This window comes from Aquarana catesbeiana, linkage group LG08 (genome assembly GCF_042186555.1).
Source record: "Aquarana catesbeiana isolate 2022-GZ linkage group LG08, ASM4218655v1, whole genome shotgun sequence".
NCBI lineage: Eukaryota > Metazoa > Chordata > Amphibia > Anura > Ranidae > Aquarana > Aquarana catesbeiana.
In genome coordinates, this window is record NC_133331.1 from 148,986,265 (window position 1) to 149,005,583 (window position 19,319).

Here is a 19,319-nt window from a genome sequence, read left to right on the forward strand (position 1 = left end):
ATAGCACTGTAGGCTGCAAACAACATTAACTTCAAACCACCCCTTAGAAGCCTGGACTACTGATCTTACGGTTTGTTATAATGATTAGCACATTTTGTGCTATGCAATGCAGAGCAAGGTGTACATCATCAGCCTGTGTTCTCCTGAGGTGGTCGTTTACTCTTACCTCAGGTAACCTGGTAATGAGCTTCTCAAGGCCTCAAAAACTCATATATATTCCTAAAAATGTATGTTATTTAATTATCTCCAGCTATTCCTTTCTCTTATTTTTTTCCTTTAATTCAGAAAAATAAATTACTTGCTATTGAGGCTAGGCAGAAATGAAAGGAGGCTAAAATGAAATTGATATGTTTGTGCACAGCTCAGTATCCTATTTTTGTTTCGTACACATTATTACCACATGAGGCCTGCTCATCTTTTGCAACTTTTTGTCATTTCTTGTGGTGGTATGGTAATGGTAGTAGATGCTCTACATCTTTCAGGATGTGCTCTATGCCAGCTATTTACAGTGCCTTGCAAAAGTATTCACCCCCTTGGCTTTTTACCTATTTTGTTACATTACAGCCTTTAGTTCAATGTTTTTTTAATCTGAATTATATGGGATGGATCAGAACACAATAGTCTAAGTTGGTGAAGTAAAATTATAAAAATATATACAAAACTATTTTTCAGAAATAAAAAAATGATAATTGGCATGTGCATATGTATTCACCCCCTTTGTTATGAAGCCCATAAAAAGCTCTGGTGCAACCAATTACCTTCAGAAGTCACATAATTAGTGAAATGATGTCCACCTGTGTGCAATCTAAGTGTCACATGATGTCATTACATATACACACCTTTTTGAAAGGCCCCAGAGGCTGCAACACCTAAGCAAGAGGCACCACTAACCAAACACTGCCATGAAGACCAAGGAACTCTCCAAACAAGGGACAATGTTGTTGAGAAGTATAAGTCAGGGTTAGGTTTTAAAAAAAAGATCCAAATCTTTGATGATCCCTAGGAGCATAACCAAATGGAAAGAACATGGAACAACAGCAAACCTGCCAAGAGACGGCCACACACCAAAACTCACGAACCGGGCAAGGAGGGCATTAATCAGAGAGGCAGCATAGAGGTAACCCTGGAGGAGCTGCAGAGTTCCACAGCAGAGAGTGGAGTATCTGTACATAGGACGACAATAAGCCGTATGCTCCATAGAGTAGGGCTTTATGGCAGAGTGGCCAGAAGAAAGCCATTACTTTCAGCAAAAAACAAAATGGCACGTTTTGAGTTTGCAGAAAGGCATGTGGGAGAGTCCCAAAATGTATGAAGGAAGGTGCTCTGGTCTGATGAGACTAAAATTGAACTTTTTGGCCATCAAAGAAAACACTATGTCTGGCGCAAACCCAACACATCACATCACCCAAAGAACACCATCCCCACAGTGAAACATGGTGGTGGCAGCACCATGCTGTTGTGGATGTTTTTCAGCAGTCGGGACTGGGAAACTGGTCAGAGTTGAGGGGAAGATGGATGGTGCTAAATACAGGGATATTCTTGAGCAAAACCTGTACCACTCTGTGTGTGTGTGATTTAAGGCTAGGACGGAGGTTCACTTTCCAGCAGGACAATGACCCCAAACATACTGCTAAAGCAACACTTGAGTGGTTTAAGGGGAAACATGTAAATGTGTTGGAATGGCCTAGTCAAAGCCCAGACTTCAATCCGATAGAAAATCTATGGTCAAACTTAAAGATTGCTGTTCACAAGCGCAAACCATCCAACTTGAAGGAGCTGGAGCAGTTTTGCAAGGAGGAATGGGCAAAAATCCCAGTGGTAAGATGTGGCAAGCTCATAGAGACTTATCCAAAGCGACTTGGACCTGTGATAGCCGCAAAAGATGGCTCTACAAAGTAAAGGGGGATAAATAGTTATGCACATTGACTTTTTATGTTATTTTGTCCTATTTGTTTGCTTCACAATAAAAAAAAATCTGGGCATGTTCTGTAAATTAAATGATGCAAATCCTCAAACAATCCATGTTAATTCCAGGTTGTGAGGCAACAAAACTCGAAAAATGCCAAGGGGGGGGGGTTAAATACTTTTGCAAGGCACTGTAGAGATTTTAAAGAATTTTCTAATTACCTGGAATAATTGCAGAACTTTCACGGATAAGTCAACACCCCCATCTGCTTAAATTAAAACCTCAATCCGCAGAACTTATAAAACAGCACTCAGTGCAATTCAAAAACCAAACTGTGCAAAAATAGTGCTATAAAATGAACGAATAAAACTTTGGTGCAAACCTGCAACACATGATAAACTAGTTTAATAAAAATGCACTCAGTTCATTTGAATATTTACTTACAAAGTGTTATGAAAAATGTGATATCTTAATACAGCACGAAGACTGAGTATTCATAGACCCTGGGTAATGGGCTCCTATCACTGCCAGTTATATCTTTATGTCTTTTGGTGAGTAACCTAAAAAATCAAGAACAGGATGTGCTAAATTTCAAAACACAGCAATGTGCACCAGAAGACATGTAAAGGATTAAAGGATTTTCTCATTAACTAGAATGATTGCAGAACTTTTTTAGAGGAGTCAAAAACTCCATTCGTACCTTCAGGTGATTGGACACTGGCAAAGCTTTTGAGGACACACTGCCTGGGGGCCTCCCCTATAACCCTACCTCACTCTGTGAGTTCTCAGTTTTTTGGTAGTGCCCTAAGGTGATGCACTTCTTCTCCTGTATGGACAAATCAAAATCATGCTTAGCTTAACCACTTCAGCCCCGGAAGATTTTACTCCCTTAATGACCAGAGCATTTTTTGTAATTCGGCACTGTGTCACTTTAACTGACAATTGCGCGGTCGTGCGACATTGTACCCAAACAAAATTGCTGTCCTTTTTTTCCCACAAATAGAGCTTTCTTTTGGTGGTATTTGACCACCACCTCTGTGGTTTTATTTTTTGCGCTATAAGCAAAAAAAAGACTGACAATTTAAAAAAAAAAAAAAAAAGCTATATTTTTTTACTTTTTGCTATAATAAATATCCCCCAAAAATATATAAAAAACTAAATTTCTTTCTCAGTTTAGGCCGATATGTATTATTCTACATATATTTGGTAAAATCGCAATAAGTGTATATTGATTGGCTTGCGTAAAAGTTGTAGCGTCTACAAAATAGGGGATGGATTTATGACATTTTTATTATACATTTTTTTTATTAGTAAAGGCGGTGATCTGTGATTTTTATCAGGACTGCGACATTGCGGCGGACAGATCGGACACTTGACACTATTTTGGGACCATTGACATTTATACAGCGATCAGAGCTATAAATAGCAACTGATTACTGTGTAAATGTCACTGGCAGGGAAGGGGTTAAACACTAGGGGGCGATTAAGGGGTAAAATGTGTTCCCTCAGCGTGTTTTCACTGTAGGGGGGATGGGCTACCACTGACATGACAGAGAGCACTGCTCCCGATTCCAGGGAACAGTAGATCCCTGTCATGTCACTAGGCAGAACAGGGAAATGTCTTGTTTGCCTTTGCATTTCCCCGTTCTGCCTCTCCTCTTTGCGATTGCGGGCCACTGGCGGACATCAAGTCAGCGGGCACGCTCCCGCGGTGCGCGCACCCGCTAGCCCAATATTATGAGGGGACGTATAGGTTAGGCCCTTTTGCGCACCCGTTACATAGTTACATAGTAGGTGAGGTTGAAAAAAGACACAAGTCCATCAAGTCCAACCTATGTGTGTGATTATGTGTCAGTATTACATATCCCTGTATGTTGCGGTCATTCAGGTGATTATCTAATAGTTTCTTGAAGCTATCAATGCTCCCCGCTGAGACCACCGCCTGTGAAAGGGAATTCCACATCCTTGCTGCTCTTACAGTAAAGAACCCTCTACGTAGTTTAAGGTTAAACCTCTTTACTTCTAATTGTAATGAGTGGCCATGAGTCTTATTAAACTCTCTTCTGCGAAAAAGTTTTATCCCTATTGTGGGGTCACCAGTACAGTATTTGTAAATTGAAATCATATCCCCTCTCAAGCGTCTCTTCTCCAGAGAGAATAAGTTCAGTGCTCGCAACCTTTCCTCATAACTAAGATCCTCCAGACCCTTTATTAGCTTTGTTGCCCTTCTTTGTACTTGCTCCATTTCCAGTACGTCCCTCCTGAGGACTGGTGCCCAGAACTGGACAGCATACTCCAGGTGCGGCCGGACCAGAGCCTTGTAGAGTGGGAGAATTATCGTTTTATCTCTGGAGTTGATCCCCCTTTTAATGCATGCCAATATTCTGTTTGCTTTATTAGCAGCAGCTTGGCATTGCATGCCATTGCTGAGCCTATCATCTACTAGGACCCCCAGGTCCTTTTCCATCCTAGATTCCCCCAGAAGTTCTCCCCCCAGTGTATAGATTGCATTCATATTTTTGCCACCCAAATGCATTATTTTACATTTTTCTACATTGAACCTCATTTGCCATGTAGTCGCCCACCCCATTAATTTGTTCAGGTCTTTTTGCAAGATTTCCACATCCTGCGGAGAAGTTATTGCCCTGCTTAGCTTAGTATCGTCTGCAAATACAGAGATTGAACTGTTTATCCCATCCTCTAGGTCGTTTATGAATAAATTAAATAGGATTGGTCCCAGCACAGAACCCTGGGGAACCCCACTACCCACCCCTGACCATTCTGAGTACTCCCCATTTATCACCACCCTCTGAACACGCCCTTGTAGCCAGTTTTCAATCCATGTACTCACCCTATGGTCCATGCCAACGCACCTTATTTTGTACAGTAAACGTTTATGGGGAACTGTGTCAAATGCTTTTGCAAAATCCAGATACACCACGTCTACGGGCCTTCCTTTATCTAGATGGCAACTCACCTCCTCATAGAAGGTTAATAGATTGGTTTGGCAAGAACGATTCTTCATGAATCCATGCTGATTACTGCTAATGATATCATTCTTATTACTAAAATTTTGTATATAGTCCCTTATCATCCCCTCCAAGAGTTTACATACTATTGATGTTAGGCTAACTGGTCTGTAATTCCCAGGAATGTTTTTTGGGCCCTTTTTAAATATTGGTGCTACATTGGCTTTTCTCCAATCAGCTGGTACCATTCCAGTCAATAGACTGTCTGTAAAAATTAGGAACAACGGTCTGGCAATCACCTGACTGAGTTCCCTAAGTACCCTCGGATGCAAGCCATCTGGTCCCGGTGATTTATTAATGTTAAGTTTCTCAAGTCTAATTTTAATTCCGTCCTCTGTTAACCATGTAGGTGCTTCCTGTGTTGTGTCATGAGGATAAACACTGCAGTTTTGGTTACTGAAGCCCCCCGATTCACTCGTGAAGACTGAGGAGAAGAATAAATTCAATACCTTTGCCATCTCCCCATCCTTTGTAACCAGATGTCCTTCCTCATTCTTTATGGGGCCAATATGGTCTGTCCTCCCTTTTTTACTGTTTACATACTTAAAGAATTTCTTGGGATTTTTTTTTGCTCTCCACCGCTATGTGTCTTTCATGTTCTATCTTAGTCGTCCTAATTGCACCCTTACATTTCTTATTGCATTCTTTATAAATTCTGAATGCTGAGGATGATCCCTCAACCTTGTATTTTTTGAAGGCCTTCTCCTTTGCTTTTATATGCATTTTTACATTGGAGTTAAGCCATCCAGGATGTTTGTTCGCTCTTTTAAATTTATTACCCAATGGGATACATTGGCTAATGCCCTTATTTAATATGCTCTTAAAGCAAACCCATCTCTCCTCCGTATTCTTTGTTCCTAATATTTTATCCCAATTTATGCCTTTTAGCAAGGTTTGTAGTTTAGGGAAGTTGCCTCTTTTGAAATTCAGTGTCTTTGTGTTCCCTTCATGTTTCCTATTTGTGTGATTTATACTGAAACTAATTGACCTGTGATCGCTGTTACCTAAATTGCCCCGTATTTCCACATCTGTGATCAGGTCTGTATTGTTGGTAATCAGTAGATCTAGTAATGTTTTATTTCTAGTTGGTGCGTCTACCATCTGACCCATAAAATTGTCCTGCAAGACATTAAGGAACTGGCGAGCCTTAAATGAATGCGCGGTTCCCTCCGCCCAGTCTATGTCTGGATAATTAAAATCCCCCATTATGATAACACTTCCCATCCTTGCTGCTAATCCAATTTGTGATAGGAGATCCGTCTCCACTTCCTCCCTCAGGTTAGGGGGCCTATAGCATACTCCCAGTATTATTTTCCCCTTAGCTTCATCCCTTTGGAGCTCTACCCATAAAGATTCCACCTCCTCTCTAGCCCCCTCAGTGATGTCATCTCTCACATTCACTTGTACATTATTCTTGATATATAGGCATACCCCTCCCCCTTTTTTACCCTCTCTATCCTTGTGGTATAGGGTATACCCTTGAATGTTTGCCAGCCAATCATGAGAGCTGTTGAACCAGGTCTCTGAAATTCCCACAAAATTCAAATCCTCCTTGTACAACAGTATCTCTAGTTCACCCATCTTGTCCGCCATGCTCCTGGCATTAGTGAACATGCCACATAGTTTAGACCGGTCGCATATTGTCCTCGTATTGGGTGTTTCAAGATTGCAATTAGGACTTGCTACTATACTCACCTTGTGTTTTTGTGCTTTGGTTAACCTACCACTAATGCCCCCAATACTACCCTCTGGAATATCTTCCGCGCTGGCTATCACTGTCTCTGGACCCTCCCCCCCATCGCCTAGTTTAAAAACCCCTCTAACTTTTTGCCATTCTGCCGATGTACATCGGCATGCAGCGGTCAGGAAGCAGTTAACTAGTTCAATATTTTATCTCAGATTCTTCAATCAAATGTTTACTGTCTTCTAATACAACAATAGTGGTGCATTCGGATTGGTGCAACCTTAGTAGGACCTTGGGAGCCACACCTGGACCCTATGCTCTGGGGATGACTTGTGATGTTCCTTTGGGCACTGAATCCTGCACGGGCACTTCAGCACTTAGTGTAATGTGTGTAGCCAGATGTAAGGTGCTATAAAGGTGCAGGCCCGTGGTCTATTCTTATGGAACACACACCCTGAAGATCCTTTTGGGGCATGCCCATTGTGATGGGCAAAGCCTGGACCCTATAAAGGGGTCAGTGTCTTAGGTAAGACAGGATACAGGGTTACCAAAACTGGGGCTTGTTTGTAATGTATTAACTTCATGGTGCAAACTTTTAAAATTGGAACTAAAACTCAACCACATAGAGCTTAGGCTCAAGTGGGTGACCAGCTGTTGCATCCCATCATAGGCCACACACTTTACTGCCACTTCTGCCTAAAGCCTTTATAAGGTATTCAGGGGCTTTCTCCCACTCTTTAAATATATGGACCTCACTGCAAGACAGTCTACACTCAGGTGGTTGCATTCTGCTTCCAGACTGGTTTACCCTATATTCCACACTCCACTTCGCAAGTACCCCACAGGGGAATACCCTCATCTGTAGCTATGGCTACTCAACCTCACAATGACGATGCTTCCCTTGAGGAGGACCTTATTTTAACAAGGTCTCTGCATCCTATTCTAGTTCTGTCTTATGCCCCGTACACACGGTCGGATTTTCCGATGGAAAATGTCCGATCGGAGCGTGTTGTCGGAAATTTCGACCGTGTGTGGGCTCCATCGGACATTTTCCATCGGATTTTCCAACACACAAAGTTGGAGAGCAGGAGATAAAATTTTCCGACAACAAAATCCGATCGCGTCAATTCCGACCGTGTGTGGCCTGTTCCGACGCACAAAGTGCCACGCATGCTCAGAAGAAATTCCAAGACGGAACAGCTCGTTCTGGTAAACGTAGCATTCGCAATGGATACAGCGCTTTCGTCACGCTGCAATGTTAAAAATGGTTTAATACAGCGCACTCTCTTCTTCTTTATAATGTGACAAGAATGAAGTAGTTTTGCTGCTCATAGTCACACACACTTCTCCCAAAGTTTTATTTTTGTTTTTGTTATTGGTATTCCCTGAATATATTGTTATTAGTTGTCACATCTGACATAATTTTTTATTTTTTATTTAATTTTTTTGGGATTTTAAGCCTTTTTTTTTATTTAATGTTTGTATTTTTTCAAAGGCTGATCTTTGTTCAATGTTATTTTTATTTTTACTCCAGAATATTTTTGTGTGTGTTTTGTGTGTCAAGTTACCCCAACACCATTGATATCTTTTATTATTTAATCTCCAGGAGATTGTTGTTGGTGTCCCTTGTTCATTTCACATTGTATATTTGAAATGCACCTGAATCCTCACAAACAAACTGTCATTTTTGAAGTAAAACACATAGGAGAGTATAATTCAAAACAAAAATCCTTTATTAAGGGATCAGAACCAAACAAAGAGGAAGGCAACACTGAATCAACAGGAGAAATTAGCGAAGCCTGGGACCCCCACGGCAGACATCAATTCTTGAACATCAAAATTGGTGGCCTGAGGAGTCCATATGTAAGGGAGGGCAGTCTGGTCCGGGATTCTCAGAGATCTTGAAAGCAGCAGATGACATGTGTGTCCCCAGGCTGTGGTACCACAAGAGGCTGCATTTTTTGGCCGACCAGACTGGATCCAGGGTCCTCACTTTCTGGTCTTCCTTCCATGCTTCATTCCGGGCTGTGGCTGTGCTGTTGGAGATGTGGCAGGAGGAGGAGTAAGACCTGGAGGAGGACTGGGAGGACCTGGAGGAGAGGGAGGACGAGGAGGAGGAGGAGGACCTGCAGGAGGAGGAGGAGGACCATCGCAAAGGTGTGTCTGAGCTGTAATTTGGCCCCTCATACCTTTGTTAAGAGCCTCCAATATAAGGGACTCACACATGACTTGTTGGCCCTCCTCCATCCTCTGCATTTTATATGCAATGACGGCAGCAATGTCCTCCTCCACGGTGTGTGGTGCTCCCAGGACCTCTGTAGCCCTCCAAAAGAGTCCTCTGGCAGCCTCTAGGGCACTCCTCCTACTGCCACTTTCTCTTTTCAGGGGGGGTGGAGGGACCTGCAGATCAGCCAGCCGGCTCGGCCCGGCCACCTCCTGGCTGAGACTTCCCTGTGTATGAAAAAGGGACATGGTTTTAGTTTTTGCTTCATCAATCACAATCATAAATTAGTACTCCCAACTAACATCTAGTTAACATCATTGATTGGACAAGCAGAAATATTTAGAGGAATGCTATACCTGGCTCAATCTGGGCTCCTCCACATGTTGCCTGGAAGGCCCAGGTTGGGCGTCAGAAGCCCCAGCCGGGGGGGGGAGGAAGCGTGGAAGGAAGACTGGAGATGGATGGCCTGGGTTCAGTCTGGCCTGCCAGAAAATGCAGCCTGTCATAGTACAACATCCTGGGGACATAGATGTCATCTGCTGCTCCGGATCTCTGTGAATCCTGGACCTTCTTGCGCTCCCTTAGATATGTGCTCCTCAGGCCACCAATTAATATCTTTAAATAGGTGATGTCTGCCGTGGGAATCACCTGCTTCACAATTTCACACAATTGAACCAGTGCTGCCTTCCTCTTTGCTTGGTTCTTGAAATGGGGGTGTTTAATCTCCCACAGACATGGCAGCTCAATTAACATATCTAGGAATACTGACATGAAGTCATTGTCTTTCAGTAGCATATCCATGTTCACTGCAAGACACAACACAAGACAAAGCCTAATGTCAGACAAAACTCTCCTAATCTTCTTACAATATAGGCCTCAATGTAGAAGCAGTATAGGCACAAGCTTGTCTCTTACCTTCGTTCTTACGATCGGCACGTCCAATACTCCTTCCTCCGCTCACAGATCGTACTTAATACGCACGCGTGTTACGCTTTATACACACTGCGCATGCATGTAACTCCGCCCGCCCCTGACGTTCTTTCTAGTCTATTCCCCGCCCCTTTTCGTTCGGCGCAGTGGGGAAGAGCACATGGCGGAGTCACAGCAGGTGCGTGATAATTGCAGGAACGAGGAGGAGGAAAGCCCGAATTCGGACACGTCCCGATCCAGAAGGAGACGTTTTAAGGCCACAAATATGTCCTTTGGGGAGATGTTGGAGATGGTCGACATCATGAAGAAGTCCGACTATGACGGAAAGTATGGGCCTTACCCCAACCCCAATATCAGAAAGGCCAAGATCATGGCGAAAGTGATCAAAAGTCTGCACAAGAATTTCGGGGTACGACGATCGAAAGATCAGCTCAGGAAGCGGTGGTCGGACCTGAAATTAAGAGAGCCAGAGCAGTACCGAAAGATCCGGAGAGTGCTGCAAAAAAGTAAGTAGTTGTGCTGTGTTCCTATTCTTTCTGTCTTTATTCCGTTCGTGCTGCTCCATATGCTTTTCTTAATTGTAACATTTAAAAGGGCAACTTTAATGTTCATGGGCCCATTATTCGTTCGTATCAAACATTTTTCTTTCGGCCTCTAAAACACCATTGTTTAGGCCATATGCATTTTCCCACATTTTTTTTGGGCCTACTTGGATGCCAAATATTTGTTTGTGTAGATGGGTTTGTTACTAGAATGAAATGCAAACTAGATTCTGTGTAAGGAGAGGACACTGAGCAGCTGTTTTCACATCTGGACAATGGAGCACTAGTGTGGGACACAAGAACACCATTTTTATTAGGGGGGCCACACAGGTGCTCCAGTGTATACTATAGGGGGGTCTCCATCTGTGAAGCTTGTACTAAACAGGTAAAGTATTGCAGCTTGACAAAGGGCAATAAAAAAAAGACATCTTGGAACTCGGCTAAAATTGACAATTGTACCCCACTTCCATGCAATGTTTCCTATTTCTAGTTCTGCCATCAAATATCTGTGTGCTAATTATACCATTTTTGTTTTACATAGGGGAGAAAAGACTCAGAGAACACCCCTCATCCGAGGAGACCAGAGACCCCCCACCTATGGAAGAAGGGGAAATAACACCAGCCCAAGCTGAGCAGGAGGAAGAAGAAGATGTGGTGGAGATTGGCACCACAACAGGTGAGTGTCTGCGACCACAGGCTCAGGTAAGAGATGGATGCCGGCAGATTTTTGATACCTGTTTTTGTTTTGTTTCTCTCTTTTTAGGTGATCGTGATCCAGATCCTTTCACATCAGAAAGTGCCTAGATCCTGATCGGGGAGATCATGGGGTGTAATGTAGAACTGCAAAACATACAGCAAAAAATCAATGATGTGATTAAAAAAAATAATAACATCATTGATGTTTTGGGGCGAATTTAAAACCCCACAAAATCACTTTTTGGATTGTGGTCCATTCTTTTAAATTTTTTTGCAATGTTTTGAAAAGTCAAACTTGGAGGATGTACACAGTGTGCCAACATGTGCTATCTGCCATCACGGGAGATCAATGGACGCGTTTTGGGGGTGCAACCCCTTCCTCAATTATAAAGTAGCGGTGAGGAAGGGCTTGCTCCCCCAAAACACGCCCCTTGATCCCCCCTGATGGCAGCTAGCACATGTTGACATTCGTAAATTGGTGTGCATCTTCCAAATTTGGCTTTTCCAGGGGTGATTTCCCCCCATCTGAACGCTATATCAAACCCAGTTCCTAAATACTGATGTCTGATATAGCCTTCAGGTTTTACCTAATATGAACTTTGTAAGTTCAAGTTTTTTGTCTTTCTTGTTGGTTTTACACAGGCCTGTTTTATATTAACCACTTGAGCCCCGGACCATTATGCTGCCTAAGGACCAGAGGTCTTTTTCCAATTTGGCACTGCATCGCTTTAACTGCTAATTGCGCGGTCATGCAATGCTGTACCCAAACGAAATTTGCGTCCTTTTCTTCCCACAAATAGAGCTTTCTTTTGATGGTATTTGATCACCTCTGCAGTTTTTATTTTTTGCGCTATAAACGGAAAAAGACCGAAAATTTTGAAAAAAAATGATATTTTCTACTTTTTGTTATAAAAAAAATCCAATAAACTAAATTTTAGTCATACATTTAGGCCAAAATGTATTCGGCCACATGTCTTTGGTAAAAAAAATGTCAATAAGCATATATTTATTGGTTTGCGCAAAAGTTATAGCGTCTACAAACTAGGGTACATTTTCTGTAATTTACACAGCTTTTAGTTTATGACTGCCTATGTCATTTCTTGAGGTGCTAAAATGGCAGGGCAGTACAAAACCCCCCAAATGACCCCATTTTGGAAAGTAGACACCCCAAGGAAATTGCTGAGAGGCATGTTGAACCCATTGAATATTTATTTTTTTTGTCCCAAGTGATTGAATAATGACAAAAAAACAAAAAAACAAATATATTTACAAAAAGTTGTCACTAAATGATATATTGCTCACACAGGCCATGGGCCTATGTGGAATTGCACCCCAAAATACATTCAGCTGCTTCTCCTGAGTATGGGGATACCACATGTGTGGGACTTTTTGGGAGCTTAGCCGCGTACGGGGCCCCGAAAACCAAGCACCGCCTTCAGGATTTCTAAGGGTGTAAATTTTTGATTTCACTCTTCACTGCCTATCACAGTTTCGGAGGCCATGGAATGCCCAGGTGGCACAAAACCCCCCCAAATGACCCCATTTTGGAAAGTAGACACCCCAAGCTATTTGCTGAGAGGCATATTGAGTCCATGGAATATTTTATATTTTGACACAAGTTGCGGGAAAGTGACACTTTTTTTTTTTTGCACAAAGTTGTCACTAAATGATATATTGCTCACACAGGCCATGGGCATATGTGGAATTGCACCCCAAAATACATTTAGCTGCTTCTCCTGAGTATGGGGATACCACATGTGTGGGACTTTTTGGGAGCCTATCCGCGTACGGGGCCCCGAAAACCAAGCACCGCCTTCAGGATTTCTAAGGGTGAAAATTTTTGATTTCACTCTTCACTGCCTATCACAGTTTCGGAGGCCATGGAATGCCCAGGTGGCACAAAACCCCCCCAAATGACCCCATTTTGGAAAGTAGACACCCCAAGCTATTTGCTGAGAGGCATGGTGAGTATTTTGCAGCTCTCATTTGTTTTTGAAAATGAAGAAAGACAAGAAAAAACTTTTTTTTTTTTCTTTTTTCAATTTTCAAAACTTTGTGACAAAAAGTGAGGTCTGCAAAATACTCACTATACCTCTCAGCAAAAAGCTTTGGGTGTCTACTTTCCAAAATGGGGTCATTTGGGGGGGTTTTGTGCCACCTGGGCTTTCCATGGCCTCCGAAACTGTGATAGGCAGTGAAGAGTGAAATCAAAAATTCACGCCCTTAGAAAGCCTGAAGGCGGTGCTTGGTTTTCGGGGTCCCGTACGCGGCTAGGCTCCCAAAAAGTCTCACACATGTGGTATCCCCGTACTCAGGAGAAGCAGCAGAATGTATTTTGGGGTGTAATTTCACATATTCCCATGGCATGTTTGAGCAATATATCATTTAGTGACAACTTTGTGCAAAAAAAAAAATTTGTCTCTTTCCCGCAACTTGTGTCGCAATATAAAATATTCCATGGACTCGACATGCCTCTCAGCAAATAGCTTGGGGTGTCTACTTTCCAAAATGGGGTAATTTGGGGGGGTTTTGAACTGTCCTGGCATTTTATGCACAACATTTAGAAGCTTATGTCACACATCACCAACTCTTCTAACCACTTGAAGACAAAGCCCTTTCTGACACTCATTGTTTACATGAAAAAGTTATTTTTTTTTGCAAAAAAATTACTTTGAACCCCCAAACATTATATATTTTTTTAAAGCAAATGCCCTACAGATTAAAATGGTGGGTGTTTCATTTTTTTTTTCACACAGTATTTGCGCAGCGATTTTTCAAACGCATTTTTTGGGGAAAAAACACACTTTTTTAAATTTTAATGCACTAAAACACACTATATTGCCCAAATGTTTGATGAAATAAAAAAGATGATCTTAGGCCGAGTACATGGATACCAAACATGACATGCTTTAAAATTGCGCACAAACGTGCAGTGGCAACAAAATAAATACATTTTTAAAAGCCTTTAAAAGCCTTTACAGGTTACCACTTTAGATTTACAGAGGAGGTCTACTGCAAAAATTACTGCCCTCGATCTGACCTTCGCGGCGATACCTCACATGCATGGTGCAATTGCTGTTTACGTTTGATGACAGACCGCCGCTTGCGTTCGCCTTAGCGCGAGAGCAGGGGGCGACAGGGGTGCTTTTTTTTTTTTTTTTTTTTTTTTTTTTTTTTTTCTTTATTATTTTTTTTGCTTTTTTATCATATTTTTAAACTGTTCCTTTCTTTTTTTTTTTATTTTTAATCATTTTTATTGTTATCTCGGGGAATGTAAATATCCCCTATGATAGCAATAGGTAGTGACAGGTACTCTTTTTTGAAAAAATTGGGGTCTATTAGACCCTAGATCTCTCCTCTGCCCTCAAAGCATCTGATGACACCAAGATCGGTGTGATAAAATGCTTCCCCAATTTCCCAATGGCGCTATTTACATCCGGCGAAATCTAAGTCATAAAATGCTCGTAGCTTCCGGTTTCTTAGGCCATAGAGATGTTTGGAGCCACTCTGGTCTCTGATCAGCTCTATGGTCAGCTGGCTGAATCACCGGCTGCATTCTCAGGTTCCCTGTTGAGACTGGAGAGCCAGAGAAAAACACGGAAGAAGGTGGGGGGGGGCTTTCCCTCCCACGGCTTGTAAAAGCAGTCTAGAGGCTAATTAGCCACCAGGATTGCTTTTACATGAAAGCCGACCGCTGGCTGAAAAGAATGATACCAAGATGATACCTAAACCTGCAGGCATCATTCTGGTATAACCATTCAAAGTCATGAATGGCGTACCTGAAGACAAAAAAATGGTTAACAATAAAGCACAGTAAACGGTAAAGTATAAAAAATTGCATACCTGAAAAGCAAACATGATAAAACATAATAACAATAAAACATTGCAGAATAGAATACAGTAAAAATGAGCAGAACAAGAGAGAGAGAATAGAGAGAGAGAGAACAATAAAACGACAACTATTTTTTTTTTATTTTATATATTTTTTTTTTTTTTTTACACTTTTTTTGTAACTAACTTTTATAACTGTAACTGGTTCCAGGTTCGGGTCTCTCAAAATGCGATGGCATCTTGGGAGACCCTGTGAAAGTGTGCCTAGTCTGTGCAATGCTGTACCCTACGCTAATACTCAACTAATGAATGGTAGCGTTCAAAACATTCACCAATGCAAAGACCAGGATTGTCAGGACAGGAGGGACAATAATAGCGGGTGTCACGCCTATATCCGCGCTTGCTGCAGACACGACAGCTTTTTTGGGGGTTCGTTGGGTAGGGGTACTCGGGAGGACATAAAGAAAATGCCTCTCATGCAGCCGACTGCATTTGGTTGGGAATGTGAATGGGGGAAGTACGGGCGCTGCAGAAGCGGTGGGTTCCCAATTAGGATTGGCGAATGCAGCAGGAAGGGCACTATGGGCACGACGGGCCTGTGTTTGTCTTCTTGGTGGCAGCGGGACACTACTTGTGCTTGCCACCTCACCAGCTTGAACTGCACTTATGGGACTCGCCACGTCACCAAGTGTTACTGCAGTGCTGGTTTGACTATGACCGGGGTGTACTAGGCCGCTGGCGCTTGCCAGTTCAATAAAAAGCTACCAAAAAAACTGTTAGCGATCGCAGGGATCAGGCCTGACTCTGCGAACGCTGCAGTTATGCGTTAAGTGTTTTGTAAGTGACAGTGATCGATCGATACTGCACTTGGGTGGGCTGGGCCGGGCGGAGGGGCAAAATGCAGGTGCTAGCAGGTATCTGGGCTGATCCCGCTAACACTGCGTTTTTGGGAACCCTAAACTGCTGGGGACGCCAGTATAGATCTGATCGGATCAGATATTGATCCATTCAGATACTATACCACTAAGGGAGGTGTACGGTGCGTGCGTGGGTGTTTAATGGTACTGGCGCTAATCTGACGCTGCTTGGGGCTGGTGCTTGCCAGTTCACCAAAATACTACCAAAAAAACTGTTAGCGATCGCAGGGATCAGGCCTGACTCTGCGAACGCTGCAGTTATGCATTTAGTGTTTTGTAAGTGTCAGTGATCGATCGATACTGCACTTGGGTGGGCTGGGCTGGGCCGGGCGGAGGGGCAAAACGCAGGTGCTAGCAGGTATCTGGGCTGATCCCGCTAACACTGCGTTTTTGGGAACCCTAAACTGCTGGGGACGCTAGTATAGATCTGATCGGATCAGATATTGATCCGATCAGATACTATACCACTAAGGGAGCTGTACGGTGCGTGCGTGGGTGTTAGCGCTACTGGCGCTAACCTGACGCTGCCTGGGGCTGGTGCTTGCCAGTTCACCAAAATGCTACCAAAAAAACTGTTAGCGATCGCAGGGATCAGGCCTGACTCTGCGAACGCTGCAGTTATGCGTTAAGTGTTTTGTAAGTGACAGTGATCGATCGATACTGCACTTGGGTGGGCTGGGCGGAGGGGCAAAACGCAGGTGCTAGCAGGTATCTGGGCTGATCCCGCTAACACTGCGTTTTTGGGAACCCTAAACTGCTGGGGACGCTAGTATAGATCTGATCGGATCAGATATTGATCCGTACAGATACTATACCACTAAGGGAGGTGTATGCTGCGTGCGTGGGTGTTAGCGGTACTGGCGCTAATCTGACGCTGCCTGGGGCGACGCATATCACCGCCGGGCGATCAGGGGGCTAAACCTTTATTCGGTAATAAACGGCGGGTGCCCTGACACTATAAAAAATAAACAAACTAACCAGCGTCACCCGTAACAGTTATACGGTGATCAGTGGTGAAAGGGTTAACTAGGGGGCAATCAAGGGGTTAAAACATTTATTCGGTAGTATATGGGGGTCCCTGTCGCTATAAAACGCTGACGGCGAACCTAAATATTTAGGTCCCTAACTAGCGTCACCAGCGACACTAAGACAGCGATCAGAAAAATGATCGCTTAGCGACACTGGTGACAGGGGGTGATCAAGGGGTTAAAACTTTATTAGGGGGGTTAGGGGGGTATCCTAGACCTACAGGGGGGTAATACTAACTGTCCCAACACTGTAACTGTCACAAACTGACACCAATGCAGTAATCAGAAAAAAAAAACAAAAAAACTGCTGGTGTCAGTTTGTGACAGGGGGGGGGGTGATCGGGGGGGGATCGGGGGGGGGGATCGGGGTGTTTAGTGTGCCTGGCATGTTCTACTGTGTGTGTGTTGTGCACTCACATACCTGTCTTCTCTCCTCGGGCCGGAACGGAAATTACCGAGCCGAGGAGAGATGACATCATTTCCTTTGCTGCTGTTTAGCATACAGCAGCAAAGGAATTATGTGATTGGCCGTCGGCGATCGCGAGGGGGGGGCCACGAACGGATGGCCTCCCCCTCACCTCTGATCGCCGCTGGACAAAAGACGACCGCCTCGGGCACCGATCGGACCCCCCACCCGCGGAAGGCAAATCACGTATATGTACGTGATTTTGCCTGTCCGTGCCACCTTGCCGACGTAAATCGGCGTGAGGCGGTCGTCAAGTGGTTAAATGGCCATTTCTATTTTTGATAATGCTACTTCAAAAATTGTTATACAACAAACATGTTGGTTTGTTTTAAAAACCTTTGATAAATGCACATGTGATTGTGCAGGTATAAAAAAGTTGGTTACTCAAGAATGTGTGGATTATTGTCTCAACACTACAACACTTTTGGGGTGATGTAATTGCTGTTTTCAGCAAAAATGGGGGTTATTTCCTAAGGGCAAAACCACTTTGCACTACAAGTGCAGGTTCAGTGCAGTTGCAAGTGCACTTGTAGTGAAATGTGTTTTTGCATTTAGTAAATAACAGCCAACAGTGCTTTGTATAATAAGGTTACACAATCACGACATTTTCTGGACTCAACACATTTCTGTCAGGGTCAGCTAAAACAAACACAAGCAGTAAATGTCCACAAAGAATTTCTTTTTTTTTTATTATAAAAAGGCTTCACAGATTGTCTGGCATATTGATAGCCCCCCTACCCGCCAAGAACTCCATGTAGCGTAACCGGACATCACGGGCACTCAGGGAGGGCAAGCCAGGACGGCCACTTTCAAGCGCCGTCAGTGTGGTTTGATGTATCATTCCGGCCTCAGGCCCAACTGAGCCAGCATAGTTGGCCGAATGTTTCCTTAAAAAGTTATGGAGAACACAGCACGCAAGTATAATATAGTTCAGTTTATACTCCGCCATATGGATGGGTGTCATAAATAGGCGGAACTGGCTGGCCAGGATTCCAAATGTGTTCTCCACCACTCTTCGGGCTCTGGCCAGCCGGTAATTAAAAACCCTCTGTTCCGGGGTGAGGGTCCTCATTGGGAATGGCCGCATCAGGTGGTCCCCCAGCGCAAACGCTTCATCAGCAACGAACACAAATGGGAGTCCTTCCACATTGTCCTCTGGAGCTGGCAAGTCCAAGCTGCCATTCTGGAGACACCTGTAGAACTCCGTCTGGGCGATGACTCCACCATCGGACATCCGGCCATTCTTCCCCACGTCCACATACAAGAAGTCGTAATTAGCCGACACCACGCCAACATCACTATACTATTGAACCCCCTGTAATTATAATAGTACGACCCCGAGTTGGGTGGTGGGACGATGTGGGCGTGTTTCCCATCAATTGCCCCTCCGCAGTTAGGAAAGTCCCACCGCTCGGCAAAGTGGGAGGCCACAGTCTGCCATTCCTGTGGCGTGGAAGGAAACTGTTGAGGAAAAAACAATAAACATTACTATTTTTACTCAGAAACATGGCAAGCAGATTAGACACAAACATTATGGGGCAACCTCCAGATAGCATTTATTAAGGGGAATTTAACAACGCCAAAGTATAAGGTACACCTATCATATTCCCCCTCCCCCCCTCTCATGGGCCATTTCTAACATTATAGGGGGTGTGTGGAAATCTTGGACAGGTAACCCTCTTCACTTCATTGAGAGATGAATGCCTAAATACAGGGTATTACTTGGAACAGCCCTTCCTTAGTTACACTATTGGCAGCCCACTGGACAGGTAAGAAGTGTCATAATACAAAGATATAAATACACATTGTACACATTTGGACATTCTGCTATTACCTATCAAGATAATAATAGGATCCCAAAACTTTAAACAGTACCATTTGAAAGTATACAGGCAGGCCCTTGCACTACATGCTTTGGGGAATTCATCCATAAATCTGAGCACTAAAGAGATGGGTATAGTGTGTATGGGTTTGGCAAAGTCAGCAGATGATTGAGGATAGAGAATTGGGATCAGCTGACTTAGCAGTTGGGGGAGGGAGGGTTACTAAAAATTATTTGGGGACAC